At 41.3% G+C, this 19542-nt stretch overlaps 3 protein-coding genes across 4 annotated transcripts in view; 1 reads left to right on the top strand and 2 right to left on the bottom strand.

Annotated features, from left to right (window-relative positions):
- CTNNA2 (catenin alpha 2) overlaps positions 1–19542 on the bottom strand; it is an 828797-nt gene that overhangs the window by 808676 nt on the left and 579 nt on the right. The gene's annotated exons all lie outside the window — the stretch shown is intronic.
- LOC127046410 (uncharacterized) overlaps positions 1–19542 on the bottom strand; it is a 412139-nt gene that overhangs the window by 228705 nt on the left and 163892 nt on the right. The window lies entirely within an intron of this gene.
- The window catches only part of LOC127046399 (uncharacterized), a 303607-nt gene that overhangs the window by 225818 nt on the left and 58247 nt on the right, over positions 1–19542 (top strand). The gene's annotated exons all lie outside the window — the stretch shown is intronic.

Here is a 19542-nt window from a genome sequence, read left to right on the forward strand (position 1 = left end):
CCCTTCATGTCACAAGCTGTAGACTTGCCTACAGCTCAACTGCCTGTCCAGTACAAAGGCTGGTCAGGAATGTGGACTTTTGCAGTCTATGATAATTATCCTATCCCCATGCTACTGGGGGAAGACTTGGCCAACCAGGTGAAGCGGGCCAAGAGAGTGGGAATGGTTACACGTAGCCAAACCAGGCAAGCTTCCAGACCCATTCCTGTTCCTGAACCATCCACAGAGGCCCCGTCTGTGTTACCAGAGACCCAGACAGAGGTAGTGGACCCGGATTCCATGCCAACCACTGAAACAGCCACAACACCTCCAGTCCCAGGCCCGGAACTGGAACAGCAACCAGCACCAGCAAGTGCAACCACATCTTCAAACTCAACGCCAGAGGGCGCCAGCGAGCCAGAACTGGCAGAAGCAAAAGACAGCCATACCCAAAAGGCTCAGCCAGAGCCTGAAATACCCTCAGGTGCACCAGCGGAGAGCGGTTCACCAGCAACGGAAACAACCCCATCACCTACATCGCTTCCAGAGGGACCGAGCCCAAGTCCACAGTCTGAGGAAGAACTGGTGACCCCAGCCTCAAGGGAACAGTTCCAGACTGAGCAGGAAGCAGATGACAGCCTTCAGAAAGCGTGGGCGGCGGCACGGAGCACCCCACCGCCTCTCAGCTCTTCTAATCAATCCCGGTTTGTTATAAACCAAGGACTTTTATACAAGGAAATTCTTTCTGGTGGACACTGGGAAGAATGGCAGCCGCGAAAACAGTTGGTGGTTCCAACTAAGTACCGGGGGAAGCTCTTAAGCTTAGCCCATGATCATCCCAGTGGCCATGCTGGGGTGAACAGAACCAAGGACCGGTTGGGGAAGTCCTTCCACTGGGAGGGGATGGGCAAGGACGTTGCCAAGTATGTCCGGTCTTGTGAGGTATGCCAAAGAGTGGGAAAGCCTCAAGACCAGGTCAAGGCCCCTCTCCAGCCACTCCCCATAATTGAGGTCCCATTTCAGCGAGTAGCTGTGGATATTCTGGGCCCTTTCCCAAAAAAGACGCCCAGAGGAAAGCAGTACGTACTGACTTTAGTGGACTTTGCTACCCGATGGCCAGAAGCAGTAGCTCTAGGCAACACCAGGGCTAACACTGTGTGCCTGGCCTTAACAAACATCTTTGCCAGGGTAGGTTGGCCCTCTGACATCCTTACAGATTCAGGGTCTAATTTCCTGGCAGGGACCATGAAAAAACTGTGGAAAACTCATGGGGTGAATCACTTGGTTGCCACCCCGTACCACCATCAAACCAATGGCCTGGTGGAAAGGTTCAATGGAACTTTGGGGGCCATAATACGAAAATTCATCAATGAATTCTCCAATAATTGGGACCTAGTGTTGCAGCAGTTGCTGTTTGCCTACAGGGCTGTACCACATCCCAGTTTAGGGTTTTCACCATTTGAACTTGTGTATGGTCACGAGGTTAAGGGACCATTACAGTTGGTGAAGCAGCAATGGGAGGGGTTTACGCCTTCTCCAGAAACTAACATTCTGGACTTTGTAAGCAACCTACAAAGCACCCTCCGACACTCTTTAGCCCTTGCTAGAGAGAACCTAAAGGATGCTCAGGAAGAGCAAAAGGCCTGGTATGACAGACATGCCAGAGAACGTTCCTTCAAGGTAGGAGACCAGGTTATGGTCTTGAAGGCGCAACAGGCCCATAAGATGGAAGCATCATGGGAAGGGCCATTCACGGTCCAAGAGCGCCTGGGAGCTGTAAACTACCTCATAGCATTTCCCAATTCCTCACTAAAGCCTAAAGTGTACCATGTTAATTCTCTCAAGCCTTTCTATTCCAGAGACTTACAGGTTTGTCAGTTTACAGTCCAGGGAGATGATGCTGAGTGGCCTGACGGTGTCTACTACGACAGAAAAAAAGACGGTGGCGTGGAAGAGGTGAACCTCTCAACCACCCTGGAACGTCTGCAGCGGCAACAAATCAAGGAGCTGTGCACTAGCTTCGCCCCATTGTTCTCAGCCACCCCAGGACGAACTGAACGGGCATACCACTCCATTAATACAGGTAATGCTCACCCAATCAGAACCCCACCCTACCGGGTGTCTCCTCATGCCCAAGCTGCTATAGAACGGGAGATCCAGAACATGCTACAGATGGGTATAATCCGCTCATCTACCAGTGCATGGGCATCTCCAGTGGTTCTGGTACCCAAACCAGATGGGGAAATACGCTTTTGCGTGGACTACCGTAAGCTAAATGCTGTAACTCATCCGGACAACTATCCAATGCCATGTACCGATGAGCTATTGGAGAAGTTGGGACGTGCCCAGTTCATCTCTACAATAGACTTAACCAAGGGGTACTGGCAAGTACCGCTAGATGAACCTGCCAAGGAGAGATCAGCATTCGTCACCCATGCGGGGGTGTATAAATTCAATGTCCTTCCTTTCGGCCTTTGAAATGCACCCGCCACCTTCCAGAGGCTGGTAGATGGTCTACTAGCTGGACTGGGAGAATTTGCAGTTGCCTACCTCGATGATGTGGCCATTTTTTCAGACTCCTGGCCCGAACACCTACTACACCTGAAAAAGGTCTTTAAGCACATCAGGCAGGCAGGACTAACTGTTAAGGCCAAAAAGTGTCAAATAGGCCAAAACAGAGTGACTTACCTGGGGCACCAGGTGGGTCGAGGAACCATAAACCCCCTACAGGCCAAGGTGGATGCTATCCAAAAGTGGCCTGTCCCACGGTCCAAGAAGCAGGTCCAATCCTTCTTAGGCTTGGCCGGATACTACAGGCGATTTGTACCACACTACAGCCAAATCGCTGCCCCACTAACCGACCTGACCAAAAAGACCCAGCCAAATGCAGTTAAGTGGACTGATGAGTGTCAAAAGGCCTTTACCCAGCTTAAGGCGATGCTCATGTCTGACCCTGTGCTCAGGGCCCCGGACTTTGACAAGCCATTCCCAGTAACCACGGATGCATCTAAGCGTGGTATAGGAGCAGTGCTCATGCAGGAAGCAACAGATCACAACTTCCATCCTGTCGTGTTTCTCAGCAAGAAACTGTCTGAGAGGGAAAGTCACTGGTCAGTCAGTGAAAAGGAATGCTATGCCATTGTGTACGCCCTGGAAAAGCTACGCCCATATGTGTGGGGACGGCGGTTCCAACTACAAACTGACCATGCTGCACTAAAGTGGCTTCATACTGCCAAGGGGAACAACAAGAAACTTCTTCGTTGGAGTTTAGCTCTCCAAGATTTTGATTTTGAAATTCAACACATCACAGAAGCTTCTAACAAAGTTGCTGATGCACTCTACCGTAAGAGTTTCCCAGAATCCAGTAGTTAAAAAGTGTTCTTAAAATGTAAAAGTCTGTTAGTTATATACTTAGGGGTATATGTAAAGGTGCATGTGTTGTATTAATCTGTTTATTTTCAAGTTCTAGAAGGAAATCGCCGCCAGTGAGCTTCCCCACTGTCTGCAATTTGGGGGGCGTGTCATAAACAGATAGCTAAGGGTTAATGTCTCTTTCACCTGAAGCACCTGACCAGAGGACCAATCAGGAAACCGGATTTTTTCAACTCTGGGTGGAGGGAATTTAGTGTCTGAGTCTTTTGTCTGTCTGCCTGCTTTCTCTGAGCTTTGGAGAAGTAGTTTCTACTTTCTAGTCTTCTGTTTCTAAGTGTAAGGACAAAGAGATCAGATAGTAAGTTATATGGTTTCTTTTCTTTGGTATTTGCATGAATATAAGTGCTGGAGTGCTTTGATTTGTATTCTTTTTGAATAAGGCTGTTTATTCAATATTTCTTTAAGCAATTGACCCTGTATTGTATTATCTTAATACAGAGAGACCATTTGTATGTATTTTTCTTTCTTTTTATATAAAGCTTTCTTTTAAAACCTGTTGGAGTTTTTCTTTACTTCAGGGAAATTGAGTCTGTACTCACCAGGGAATTGGTGGGAGGAAAAAATCAGGGGAGATCTGTGTGTTGGATTTGCTAGCCTGATTTTGCATTCCCTCTGGGGGAATAGGAAAGTGCTTTTGGTTTCCAGGATTGGGAACGGAGAGGGGGAGTCACTCTGTGTAGTTTCACAGAGCTTGTGTCTGTGTATCTCTCCAGGAGCACCTGGAGGGGGAAAGGGAAAAAGGATTATTTCCCTTTGTTGTGAGACTCAAGGGATTTGGGTCTTGGGGTCCCCAGGGAAGGTTTTTCAGAGGGACCAGAGTGCCCCAAAACACTCTAATTTTTTGGGTGGTGGCAGCAAGTACCAGGTCCAAGCTGGTAACTAAGCTTGGAGGTTTTCATGCTAACCCCCATATTTTGGACGCTAAGGTCCAAATCTGGGACTAAGGTTATGACACCATGTTAGTCTGTATCATCAAAAACAATGAGAAGTCCTTGAGACACCTTAGAGACTAACACATTTATTTGGGCATAAGCTTTCATGCGCTAGAACCCACTTCATCAGTTGCATGGAGTAGAAAATACAGAAGCAGGTATAAATACATGAAAGAGTGGGAGTTGCCTTACACTTGGTTCTAGCCCACAAAAGCTTATGCCCAAATGAACGTGTTAGTCTCTAAGGTGCTAAAAGGACTCCTTGTTTTTTCATCTGGTCCTGGTGACTTATTACTGTTTAGTTTATCAATTTGTTCCAAAGTCTCCTGTAATGATACGTCAATCTGGGACAGTTCCTCAGATTTGTCACCTTAAAAGAATGGCTCAGGTTTGGGAATCTCCCTTACATCCTCCTCCACGAAGACCGATGCAAAGAATTCATTTAGTTTCTCCGCAATGGCCTTATCATTCTTGAATGCTCCTTTAGCATTCTAATCGTCCATTGGCCCCACTGGTTGTTTAACAGGCATCCTGCTTGTGGAGTTCTTTAAAAAATGTTTGCTATTACTTATTGAGTCTTCCGTTAGCTGTTCCTGAAATTCTTTTTTAGCCTTCCTAATTATATTTTTACACTTCATTTGCACTTCATTTATCTTTAAAAGATATATCTGTCACGGAGTCACCGGGCGATGCTCTGGAACTGCTCCCCACAAAGCCAGTCAGGACTTTGGGGAGCCTCCTCTCCCTTGGAGCAGACTTGTTCAGAGCAAGAAGCTCACACGGCTTCACCTCCTGGGTCTCTCCTTGGAGCATTCAGCATCCTCTGCCCCTCCGTGCGCTTCCCACAGCGAGTCCACCCCAGCGGGGTCCTGGGGAAGCCACCGGGTCCTGCACCCCCACTTTGCAGTCAGACGTGACTCTTAGCCAGCCAGTAACACAGAGGTTTATTCAATGACAGGAACAGGGTCTAAAACAGAGCTTGTAGGTACAGAGAACCGGACCCCTCGGCCGGGTCCATTCTGGGGGTCAGTGAGCCAGACCCCCAGGTCTGCCCTCCACCCTTGACCCCAGCCAGCTCCAGACTAACAACCCCTCCCAGCCCCTCCTCTCTCCTCAGCCCCTTTCCCGGGCCAGGAGGTCACCTGATCCCTTTGTCTCCAACACCTTCAGCTGGCACCTTTGCAGAGGAGGGGCCCAGGCCATCAGTTGCTAGGAGACAGAGTGTCAGGCATTTAGGTGCACTGGCCCTTTGCTCTGCCAGATACTTAAGAACTGCCATGGGGACACTGAGGCACCAACACAGTACTCAGAGCAAACATTAAGAACATTCCTAGTTCGTCACAATATCAATATGCCTTTATTTTATTTATATTTCCTAAACAACTTTCAAATGTTGATTTTCAATAAGTCTTGGAGAGATTAGTTTTTGGCCTTATGCTAGTAAATATTTTTGTCAATGACCTGAAAGAAGGAAATAAAATCATAATTGACAAAGTCTGCAGATGACACAAAAATTCAGACTGGTAAATAATGAAGAGAACAGGTCATTGACTCAGAGCTATCTGGGTCACTTGGTCAACTGTGCACAAGTAAATTATGTATGTTTTAACATGGTTACATGTAAATATAACCCATGTGCCTAATAGAGAGATATTTCATTAAGAGATCTATTGAGAGGGTAGGAACGAGTTGTGGGTCATTGTTGCTAGGCAGATGCACAATTAGCACTCCACGTCCAGAAGTTTCTGGAATTAGGTGCAGTAGTTTTGGGTCTGCTCAACAGGTCTTCTGTAGCTGGACTCAAACTCCATGAGGGCAAGTAGTCAGGGTAGCTATTTTACAAAAGGCCATGTGCCCTTTGTGGGTTGGAAGAAGCTGAGCCACAGGAGCAGGAAACAGGCTATTTTCCCTAACTCTGAAGCATTTTGCAACACGTTTTTTAAATCTATATACTTAACTCAGGGGTTGGTTAATCAGCTTGTTAGCTAACTGAGTGACTTCAAAGGAGGAGGAGAAAGAGTCTGGATGGATTCCAGCTGAAGATTTCTACAACCAAGTGGAGGGACGATGTTGTTGCAGTGCTTTTGACTGAACAGACTGTACAGATTATGGTGATCAAAGACTAACTGAGACTCAGGTGAACTTAACCTAAGCTTTTGGGAACTCTGAGTTACTTCTCACTGTGTTTTTGTGGTGACTGACCTGTTTAGATTAATTTGTTTTCTTTATTTTTGTTTATGTACACCTCTGAAAATAATGTATGGGGCTTATATGTTGTAGAAATTAAATTATCACTATTATTATTATTACTATTATTGTGATTCTTTATCTTTATAAAGTTGGTACTTAAAAATTAAGTTCATTTCTTTTCTTCTTTTTTGGACTTGACTGTGGGGAGGTTGACCCTGTGCAATCCTTGCAGAAAATCCTTAGTGACTGAATTCTGGGTCTCCTGGTGCTTTTCTATGGGAGTTGGGGGTTTTTAGGCACTGGAGAAAGACAATGAAGTAAACTCTAGCTCACCCAGCGGTTACATATACAACTAGGAACAAAAAAATGTAGGCCATGCTTACAGGATGGGGGACTCTTTCCTAGGAAGCAGTGACTCTAAAAATGATTTGGGGGTCATGGTGGATAATGAGCTGAACGTGAGCTCCCAATGTGATGCTGTGGCCAAAACAGCTAATGTGATCCTGGGATATATAAACAGGGGAATCTCGGGTAGGAGTAGAGATGTTATCTTACCTTTATATTTGGCACTGTTGTGACCATTGCTGGAATACTGTGTCTGTTCTGGTGCCCACAATACAAGGAGGATGTTGATAAATTGGTGAGGGTTCAGAGAAGATCCACAAGAATAATTAAAGGATTAGAAAACCTGCTTTAGTGATAGACTCATGAAGTTCAGTCTATTTAGCTTAACAAAGAGAGAATTAAGGGGTGACTTGATTACAGTCTTTAAGTACTTACTGGGGAACAAATATTTAATAATGGGCTCTTCACTCTAGCAGAGAAAGTTATAACAGTGCAATGGCTGGAAGTTGAAGTTAGACAAATTCAGACTGGAAATAAAGCATAGATTTTCGACAGTCAGGGTAATTAACCACTGGAACAGTTTACGAATGGACATGGTGGATTCCCCATGATTTTTAAATCACGATTGGATTTTTTTTTAAAAGATATACTCTAGGAATTATATTGGGGACACTCTATGGCTATGTTATACAGAAGGTCTGATTAGATGATCATGAGTCCCTTTTGGTGTTGGAATCTATATGAACATATATATTTAGAAAGAGGTGAAAAGCAATACCACTTGGTCCAAGCCTTCCCAGCTGATTACATCTTGACTAGTAAAGTCATAGGTATCTTGAATACCATGCCAAATAAATCTTTCTAATAAGTTACCTCTGCAACATTAAGAATGAAAATGGAAATATACAAGTCAGAATATTCAAAAATTTAGGTTCCCTCAGCCACACTAACTGAGGCATGTTATAACACATAATATGTTCATATGGCACTGAGGCCATATGAACATTGCTTTGGGAAGCTTAGATTTGAAGTATCCTACATTTGTGCATTTAAATCTCCAATTTTAGTATTGTATTAAACATGTTAACACAAGGAGAGCAATCACCCATGCAGCAGGCTCCATTTGATGTTTCAGGCAACCTCCCCAGAAGAGATTATTATTCTGCAGAATTTAAAATTTCACATTTTGTAATGCAAAGTTCTAGTCTGACCTTTCTTTATGACTGCAAAGAAAATCTTCTAATGTGAATCACTGACATAAAGACATAGCTCATTATTTGGATATTTGAAATATCATCATCATCATCATCAAGTTTCAGAAAAATTTACTGAGAAGAACGGCTTCCGCTGTTTCAGTCTGTCTGCTACCCTGAAAAAAAAACTTTTCATTACTGATCATTTATAGGACAAATATTAATCAGATTTGCTTATCCATTTTTCCAGGATTAAAAGGCAAATGAATAGGACGAGAGTCACCTCTCCATCACTTTTTAAGTGTTCGCAGCAAAAAGATGCAGAGTGCAGCAGTGCTGTCATTTTTACTTCTGATTCTGTGATTGAGCATCTGCCCGAAAGAGAAGGAGGAAAGAAAAGTGTGTCACAACTAGGCTCCTTTGTCCCCTGCCCAAAGATGTAGGGAAGAAAAATGAGCTACTTTTGGGCTTACCTCACTCACTTAACAGATACCATATTCTACCTTCAATCTTTGTACCAAATTCACATTAATTTATAGTGGCATTCATGCTGAAGTCAAAGGTTATTATTTATATCTGCTAACTCCTTCCATAGCTGCCAAGTTTTTGAAGCCACATGTGACATTGTATGAAAACTATTTAATGAGAAATTTGCACATTTGCAAGTAATTTGCATATAGACTTTAGTTTAAAAATAATTGCAAGTGATTTTGTGTCCATTAAAGGCGTCCTGTGAATGAGGCCCTCTGTTCACACAGAGGGGAGCAGCAGGGCAATCATCCTACACACAATGCCCTCCCAATATACCTCTAGGATGGTGGAAGAGAAAGGTAAGTTCCTGTAAGGGTAACAGAGGTAGATCATTTTCCACGGTCCCTGAAGTTCTTGACTTCTCTGTTGAATCTACAAGTTTGTATTAAGTTTGGTGGTCACTTTTTCCAGGTTTTCTTTGCAACCATAATGGCTAGAGATTTGTTTGACTGTTGCTTTACAAAATTGAAAGCCGAGATTAGAGATTTATTGAAAGGCTATTCTCCTACTATCCATCAGCAATTCCTTTGGGGCTCCTCCAGGACATGTACGGGAGTGGCAAGGGGATGCTCCACTTTTTGGGAAACTGCCTTGGGCTCTACAGAATATTTTGTTGGAGATGCGGGTGTCCCTCTCTCACCAGAGCTGCTGTTGCAACTAATACCTTCCCCCTCTCCAACCAGAGCAGCAGTAGTTATGTACCTGAGGGTGGGGCCAAGGTCTAGCCAGACTATGAACCATTAAAAAAATTATCAGCTAGATTGAGAGAGAAGAAAATCTTAATATGCTTTTAACATAGGTTTTTGTATCATATAATCTTCCTATGAGATTATAGGTAGACTGACGGCTTATTGCATTGCTGATGAGCTACACCAGCTTTCATTTCTAGGTCACCTGTTTGAATTCAACCCAGCTCAATAGAGATTGAAAGTAATTCCCATCCCACCTAATGGATGTTTGCTGGCCCCTGCATGAGATTAATTGGATGGTCCTCTTTTACAACTCTTGCATCACAGACTCATCACAACACTGTGCATTAACAGACTCAGAAGGGATTAAGAACTGCATGGGCCATGGAAAATAAACTATGTCTGTTACTTCAGCGAAACTTCCCCAAACTCACCCTGCCCTCTTAGATCAGGGATGAGGCATAGTGGTAGGACACTGCATGTGAGACGTGTCTCCTGCCGCTGCCCTCTTGATAATTAATATGACACCTTTTGTCAACACTAAGTTATATATAATATTTTAAAATGAAAGAGAATGGCTCTATGCAAATTAGGTGCAAGTATGCAAAGCAGCTCATTACATAATTTACATAAAATGAGGCCTCTCTCACCTTCTTCTCCTAAGGACAGTGGTGACTTAGCCCTTGTGCCACTGATTGCCAGAGAAAAGCTCTCTCACAGTCTCTATCACTATTTGGCTCTTGCAGAGAAGGAAATTGAGAAATTTTCCTAATTCCATGTGGTTAGAGAAAGCTGAGAGAGAAAAAAAAAAATCAGCAACTCAACTGATTTCCCGCTCTGCCTCCTGACCTAGCTCCTTAAGGGAATTCAGTCAAGAAGATGTCTTTTGGCCATGTAGCCCTTTAAAATTTATTTCAGTGCTGACTGACAGCCACCTAGCAAAGAACAAGCTTTGTGCATTAGGATATCAGGAGACTACCTGAGCAAGTTTGTATTGTCAATGCATTTCAATGTCATTCTCATGAGCCCTATAGCCATAAAACAATTAGGCTAAACCTTACCTGACTTAATCCCATGATGGATCCAAAGTATCATATGTGGAAGAGAGTGTAACTTCCACATTTGTCATGCCAGATCAGCCTATAAACCAGCACTCAGGGAGAGTCAGCTCAGTGGTTTGAGCATTGGCCTGCTAAAACCCGGGTTGTGAGCTCAACCCTTGAGGGGGCCACTTAGGGATCTGGGGCAAAATCAGTACTTGGTCCTGCTAGTGAAGGCAGGGGGCTGGACTCAATGATTTTTCAGAGTGCCTTCCAGTTCTTTGAGATAGATAGATGAAAAAACGGTTACTAAACTGCTACTTAATTGTTATTCTTCAAGATGTGCTGCACATGCCCATTCCACTTCGGTTATTGGTGCATCCAGCACACTGCCATTGGCAACTTTTCCCAAGCTGCCATGTGCCATGCAGTTGTAAAGGACAGAGTTGCTGCTAGCTCACCTCAGTTCTTTCTTGCCCTAACTCTGATGAAGAGAGATGGGAGGGTGGGTCATGGAATGGATGGACATGTGCAACACATGTCAAAGAACAACAGTTACAGAATAGGTTTGTAACCGTTTAATCTTCTTGCGATTGCAATGTGCGTTCCACGCTTGGTGCCTCACAAGCTGTAAGACAAGAGGCAGGATCAGACTCTATTTCAATCAACACTGGAGAACAATTCATCCCACTCTAGCATCATCTCTGGAGTTCTGAGTCACAGCACAGTGGGAGGCAAGCACATGGACAAACAACCAGGCTGCCACCCTACAAACATCCACAATTGGAACTTGTGTTGAAAGGCCACCAAGGCAGACTGCGACCTTGTAAAATGAGCTCTGATTCTGTTGGGCAGAGCAACATTAGTCAGGTCACAACAGCACATCCATATGCAGGATGTGATCCAGGAAGAAATTCTCTGGGTAGAGAATAATTGACCTCTTACTCGGTCTGCCACTGCTATAAATAGCTGGAGGATTTACAAAAGTTACAGGTTCTGTCCAGGTAAAACATCAAAGCTCTTCTGATATCCAAGGTATGCAAATATTCTTCCTTTCTGATTGTATGTTGTTTTGGGTAGAAAACAGACAAACAAACTGGCTGATGTTGAAAGAGGAAACCATCTTTGGGACAAACTGTGGAAGAGGACACAGGTAAACCTTGTCCTTAAAAAATCACAACACTAATTTCTGCACCATCCCTACTCTTCTGACCAAAGTAAAGGTCAACAAAAATGTCACTTTCGTTGACAGACGCAGTGAGAATGAAAAGGCTGCTTTCCTGATCTGCGATAAAATACTTGGCACACCAGTCTGATAGGTTTCAGTTCTCTGACACTGATGCGTAAAACGAAGTCCTCTGTGTTTGTAGATAACCCAGGGAGACTTCTCATTCCAGAGCTGAAGATCTGTCACTAGCATGAAAGTTGATTGGGGACTGGCAAATGGAACACTTATACATAAATTGGCTGGATCTGTCCACCAATCTAGGGAATGAGTTTCAGTCTGGTGTATTGAACCACGTAGATGCAAGAGGCCATGTGACCCAGAAACCTCAAACGGTTTCATATTGTTGTGACCAAGTTAGCCTTCAAATCTATAACAAATCGATCAAATTGCCTGGAACCTGGAGTGTGGTTGGTTTTCAGATTGTAGACTGAGCCTGCAACACTGATGGTTTCAAAAATATATGTTTTTATCAGTAAAGAGAGAAAACTGGTTCTAGAAATCAAGAGACAACAAACATGGAACCTCATTGTGAATTTGTGATAATCATTTTTAGAGTAGAGTAGTTTGCATTTTAATTCTTAAAAATGAAATAAAAATCCTCAAAAATCAAAGCGTACACAGATTAATAGGATATATTGGAGGCTTAAAAATTACAAATACATTTTAAAAGTGAAATACAGCCAGAATGCAAGATTAGACCTCATTAATATAGATGACGCCAATGACATGCAGAGTGGTGTTAGGAACACAGCACTTGTGCTCTGGCTGTTGGACCACAAGCTTTTGGAGAAGAAACAGAGAAACTTGAGGGCCTGAACTTGGGCCTTATAATATAAAAGCCTCTTCCATTCACTTAAAATACAAGTCTAACCATGTGTCCTATTGTTTCATTTTTCAAAATACTGTAGTTGGAAGTTTTTAAAAGACATTTCTCTCTCTCTCTCTCACACACACACTTTTAAAGGAGATGATACTAGGTGAAAATGCTGCTTTCAGGTGCACAGATCAGAATTTTGAGTAACTTCATTAGAGCTGCTCTGGATTTACATAATGTAATAATGAAAGTTAGCTGGCCACTTCTACTATCATTATGATTAAGTAAACTACCAAGATACAGCGATTTGTGCTCACTTAGTTGTTTATTCTGTAAACTAAGGTCATCCGCATGCTTTAGCTTATTTTAAATAAATTTATTATTTTTCTAGGAGCTAGATAAACTACAGGTCATAATCTGACCTCATTTATACCACTGAAAATCTGGATTAATTCCACTGATGTCACTGGAGTTATTCTGGATTTACACTGCTGTAAATTAGATCAGAATTTGTCCCTATATTAGCAATTTTTCAATAAAATTCTATTAGTCAAAACAATCAATTTTTTACTTCCAGGATGTTAACCACATAGGCTTTGTCCTCTTTGTACTATTAAACATAGATTGCAGCTCTAATTTTACCTTATGGATTTATGAAAGTCTACATTATACAGCATAGACCATGCACACATTTTAAGGGCTAGACTTACAAGGAAGGCTTAGGCATAGCAACACTGAGTGTTGCAATGTCCACTTTTTAGACTCCCTGACACCTTGCAGAATTCACAGCCCTAAGTCAGGCACCAAGCTTCCCATACAATTCACAGGAAGAGTTAGGCACCTAAAAAAGAGAGTCACAGAAGCTAGTATGCTGAGTGGGGAGATGCCTAAGCTAGCCAGTAGGAAATGCTGAAGAGAGAAGAAACGCCTTAGGTCCAACCTCTTAAAGGGAGTTAGGCACCTAATTCCTGGCCCGAAGGAGGCACTTCCCTCCATTCAGGATTCACAGCCTAAGTTAAGATAGGTTAGTCTTTTCTTGCCAAAAAACAAGGAGGAAGATGTAGCACAGCTAACACTCCCCCTCACCTACCTTGTACTCAATGGTTAGCGCCCTTAAGACAGATGTGACAGATCCAGATTCAAATCCCCACTTTGCCTGATTCAGAGCACTGACCTGAACCCAGGTCTCCCATATCACAAGTGAGTGGCCTATATAGAGTTACACTTACTCTCTGGCCCAATGATTATTTAAGCAGAACAGCTTCAAAAGGAAACATTGAGAGAGGTCTCTCTCAAAATATCCTCAGATAGCCCACTGGTTATAGCACTCACCTGGGAGGAAGGAGACCTGAGTTCAATTAGCTACTCCAAATTAGGAAGAGTGGGGATTTGAACATGAATCGTTCATATCCTGACAAGTGCTGTAAATACCTCCTTTTTGCTCTCTTTTGTGTAGGATAGGCATGATCAGAGCATGATTACTGGACTGGGCTCTGTACACTAGACAGGCAGGGAAACGTAGTTTGAGACGCCACCCTGGGTTTAGAAATGAGTTAGGCACTGAACTGCTCAACAGTGTCAGGGCTTAGGTGGTTTTGCACATACTTAGTAGATGAAATGTAGGTGCCTACAAGGTCTGGCAACTGCTGAGCAATGGTTCTGTGAATGCCAGTGGCACCTACAGTGGCCATTAAGAGCCAAAATCCTCTTTGTGAATCTAGCCCTAAGTGTCAACATTGGCCCCAATCCTGTAATTCTCTATGTGGAGGTGGGCACCCACATGGAGTCCTGCTGATTCATCTGGGCTCCATATGGGCACAGCTGTGAGCCCATAAACAAAAAATTGCAGAGTTAGGGCCATTGTCAATAATGGACAACTCAGCACAGCACAAACTTGATAATTTAAAGCAGAACAAGAGGTTGTTCAGCAAACACTCAAGGGTGAAAAATATTTAATCACAGGAAACACTGTCTGTGTTGCACATTTATTTACATAATTTGTAAGATTACAAGATATGTGGACTCAGAAGTCCTAGACCAACATTAAAATAAAAAGAACATCTTATCCTAACTGAAACAGCAAATACCAAAATATTTTTTCCAGAAGCAGCCAAGCATATATTCAAGCAAGTTAGAACTGCAAATATTTTTTGTGCTTCTTCTCAATAGGTTTTACTGCATTCATACTTGTTAATATGATTCCTTTGGAAAGGGCACAATTGCTACTACTGTAATTTAACAATATTTTCTTCTTGATTGAACTCACTGATCCACTGTTAATATCAAGCTCTTGGAATTGCTTCAACCATGACTTGTCACTTGCTACTAATTTCATATCTAGTTATAACAAACATTCTACAAGAAAAATACCTAATGATGTAACAGAAAAACCTTATTAGATGCTACTAACATCTTAATAACAAAAAGAGAAAAAAATTAAAAGATGTATATTTACATATACCATATGTATGTGATTCTAACTGGAAAGTTACATATTAAAGACATTTTTCTTTTGGTCTTTTCTGTTTTGATACATTAAGCTCTCTAGTCAACGTCATTTTCTCAGAGTGATAAGCAAGAATGGTAAAAGCTATCACATGATGGATTCAGCTTCACTCAGGCTCTGAATGAGAAAGTGTTGTCAACTGGTCCATTTTTTTAGGAGTAGCACTGAAATTGAGAGGTTTAACGGCCTCCTTATGTGCTGAAGGGGCATTAATGTAAATTGATATGTATTTCCCTACACACAGATTCAATGCAATATAGAAAAGACGGCTTACTAGTAAACAATAAGGTGTTTTTTTAAGTATTTTAAAAATAAAGTCAATTATTTATTAACATCATAGACAAATTAATAATTTCAGGTAATATTTTCAAAAGTGCTTGAGACTTAGAAGCCTAAGTCCCATTTTCAAAAGTGACTGAGGCATGTCAGAGTTTAAGTTTCATTATAAGGGACAGCCTCTAAGTCACCTGAAAATGATATCTTCCATTTATAAAGTGTCTCCCATCACCATCTTCAAATGCATTCTAAGCCTTTTGCAGCATATAAACACGATTAAGAAACCCAAATATAAAGACAAAGAGAAGAGGGAAGGAGAGAATAGAGGTTATACCTAACTTAATCATTCCAACCCCGTTTACAATAGCAACGACTCTCAAAAGCACCTACAATATCTATTAGTTAATACTTATAAAACACTTAGAATATGCAAAGCACTACATAACTAAAGACTTATTTTTTCCTACCTCTCAAACAAAAACCAGGTGATGTAATCTTACTGAAAATTTTATGGGATTAAATCTTACTCAAAGTGATCAGTTCTCAATAAATCTTGAAAAATTGGTCCAGTCTCTGTAACAATGCTGAAATTGGAGGAGGAGGAAGGGGCTGCATGAGGGGGTGTTTGGATATTTCCTTCTTTCAATGATCCAACCAGTGGACCAAATTCAGTGATGAATCCTGGTCATATGCCACTTGAGGCATATTGCGCGTACACTAAGAACACCAGTGCACGGGGAAAATGTGACTGGCAATTATACAGCTGGTCAAAAATTTTCAAACAGAAATCAACAGATTTCTTTGAAATGTTACAAAAAGCTTTGAAGCATTTCATGTTGATAATATAACATAAAAGTCTAAACATAGCTCTTCTACAAGGTTGTTCAACAGTTCTAAAATAATTTGGGGGGGAGAATTTCCATTTTTAAAGAAATCTAAAAATTTCAACTTTTCGTTCTGATTTGGGACAAAAAGAAATTTTAAATGACGGTTTTTCCTGTGGAATGGAAATTCTAAGTTTCAACCAGCTGTACAGATAAATGTTGTCAGCTGCAGTTCAGTTTCCTAGAGTAGTTGGATTTTAATGGTTTAACCCTGTCCTCAACCTATCTATTTATTCCAGAGTTTACCAGAATGCCTCACATACAATTAAACGGGAGAGTTATTGGAGAAAAATCTGTAAGACATCTTGTGTCAGAAGAGACCTGTGTTTTATTATTAACTCACCAACTGACTCACATTATGAACTTGAGTAAATCACTCAACTGATTTGTGTTGTAGTTTCCTGTTCTGCAAGACTGATACAAGACCTGCTCACATTTGTGAAGCACTTTGAGCCCCCATGACAAGATATTCAATACAAGCATAAAGTACTGTTTTGATTTTTAAAAGAATTCTTGATGGCACAGCGACAAAAATGTTTAACAAAAATAGTTCTGGTTATGGAATTTATTAGGAAACAGTGAAGTATCTCACTTGAATAATCATTGTTAGCTGTCCCTCACCATTTTTTTTTTTTAAACTTGTGCTATGGCTTAATTAATATTTCATGTTTGAGTAAGTATCACACACATTTTCTACAACGTGGCAACAAACATTGCTACATTCTCTGGTAAGGAGGCAAAATACTTCAAATCTTGTGAAAACCAAATAAAACTGCACATTTTTTAAAAAATAAGGATTTATAATACAGTTGTTGTCACCACAGATGTTCTGGAACAATAAAGTTAGCCGTCAATTCCATTCTGTTAATGAGCCAAGCCTTTCCTTCTCTTCTTAGTAGAATCACGTCTTAATCACATTTTCTGCAATGGTGTGGAAAACAGTTCTATCCCATCTATACTAGCAGTTAAATCATGTTCAACAGTGTTCAAGGGTACCCTTTGCTAACAATTCTTATCAGCAAGAGGCAATTTTCTGGTGTAGATAAAGGCAGTAGAGTCCCATAGCCAAGGTTTTTGGTGCTTTGCTTTAGAAAGCAAACACCACAAAGGAATTGGTGATTTAGGTAACCTTCAGTTTCAATAAAGCCCTAGTGTAGTGAAAGTACCCTAGTGAAGTTCTATCAAAGGTTTGTGTCTGAGCAATTGCCAAATAATTAAGGCACACGCATAGATAAGTACTGAAAAAAAATTTATTTTGGCTAATGACTATAGGCAGTGGTAATTGCTGACATTTATTGTATATCTTTATTTATATCTTATAATTGAAGAACACACACCTTAAATGACTGTAGTCATCAAGCTGAACACTTAACTAGTCTATATAAACATGTATTTATCACTGTTACCCTTATTCTTCCTCATCCAATCATTTATTTTGTCACATCCTCTTGTATCTTCTTTTACATCAGATTGCAAGCTCTTTGGGAGAAGAACTGTCTTCCTCTATGTCTGTACAGAGCCAGTACAACAGAGCCCCAAACCTGATTAGGTTCCACACTGCTACTATAATACAAATAATTTTATATTAGTTTAATATTGGCATTCTTGTTAACATTACTTACTGTATTTATTGTTTCTATCCTTTGTTTTGGGTAATGAATCCTAGCATAAATAGAGCTCCTCTGTTTTGTTATGCTTTTTGAGGGCTGTTTGTAAACAAAGCGTACAAAAAAGGAATACATAGCTTACACTTCTTTGGACAACTTTTGAGAGTCCACTCTGCCTGAAAACTAACGAACTGAGTGGCCGGGGTAGTGTAGAGAGAAAATTTCCCCAAACCCACAGATACAGATAGTGTACAGTACCTATAGAAGGCGGTCATGACAAACACTATTTGGCATAGAAAATAATTAAGTAACTCTAGTAATTAAGTGGCTCTGTGGCATTTCAGCAGTACCCACACATTTTCAATGTTAACATGACATAAGGAACCTCCAAAACATACATAAATTAAGGTTGTAATTCCACCTTTGAGTTCCAGTGATATTGACAAGGTAGTAGAGCTGCACTCTTGTGGCTTATGTCGTCAACAGAACCCATTAATGGAATTACAGTCTTATTATGTACAGTTGGGGGTACATTATTCCTCAGACAGTCCCTAAATACTGTTACATGATTGACTGCAACATTTCTTCTACCAAACTCAACGCTTGTGCACCCTTAGGAGGAATTCCGTTAATCTCTATGATTTTTTATGCTTCTAGTTGGGGGACGGAGTGGAGGGAGAGAAGAGAGCTATAAAACTATAACATTAACCATGAAATTTGAAATGAAAAATCAAATACATGTTAATAGTTAGCTACAGAGCCAATAAAGTCTGTCGATCTCATCAGGAATATCACTAGATTTAAGTCTATTCCTTACTTATTCACCCTCTGCTCCAAAATACACAACTATATTTGCAGTAATCTTGACAAGTTAACATAATCTTAATGTTCCCAAGGAATATATGCCAAAATATGGTACAGTTTGAAGGGTTTTACATTCCTTTGACTGATAAGAGTTTTGCATTGCTAGCTATAGTATCTTTTTATCTCCAAAATAACAGGAATGCTGGAACATATTCATCCTGACAAAGAATAAATAAACTTCTTATAGCTCAATAAATGGATGTTTGAAAAAGAACAGGAAAAAATAAAATTGCCTGGAATACAGTACCTATCTCATAAATGCTTTACATATCATTGTATTGAAGCTGAAGACAGAAAAGGCAGCATTCACATAAAGCATTTCTTAAAAATGCCTGCCCAACACCTTAAAAAGAAACAAGAACTTTACACCCCCAATGTGTCATGAGATAATATAACCCACCCACCCATGAGAAGCAGGTGCATGCTACATATTCCCCTTGTAAGTTTCTTTTAAACACCCTCTCTGTTTTGCATAACAACATTTTAAAAACATGTTCATTGTGCACACAACAAAACACAGCCCTTCAAAGAAGCAAACAAAGCAACAAAAATCACACCTCTATGTACCAAGTACCCCTGTTTACACACCCCATGTTTTATGGAATCGGCTCCTAATCCAAAACCACGCTATGTCCCCTAGCATAAAACACTTTGTCACTTCCCACCCCTGATTATTCAAAGCTCATTCATCTGAATGTTTTTGATGTCCCCAGAACATTGTGGATAAAAACAAGGTTCCACTGTACATATTAAAAACTTTAGTTCTTTGCCCCTCATCAAACGCATTGACAGGACTAAGGACCTTTCAGGCTGGATTCCAAATCAAATATTAAGCGGGTGGTTTGAAATGTATTACAAATCGGAAGAGGCCTAAATGGAAAAGGTGTAAAAAGCTGCTTTCTCCAGGCTAGCCTCCCCCCTCCCCTTTCCTGGTGGCTTCTTACTGAGACAATCAGAGCAGCAGAGAAAGGCTGTAAATTAGAGACATAGAGCGGATGGCTAAAAAGCCCTCTGATGCCTGAAGAAAGGGAA

This window comes from Gopherus flavomarginatus, chromosome 3, assembly GCF_025201925.1.
Source record: "Gopherus flavomarginatus isolate rGopFla2 chromosome 3, rGopFla2.mat.asm, whole genome shotgun sequence".
NCBI lineage: Eukaryota > Metazoa > Chordata > Testudines > Testudinidae > Gopherus > Gopherus flavomarginatus.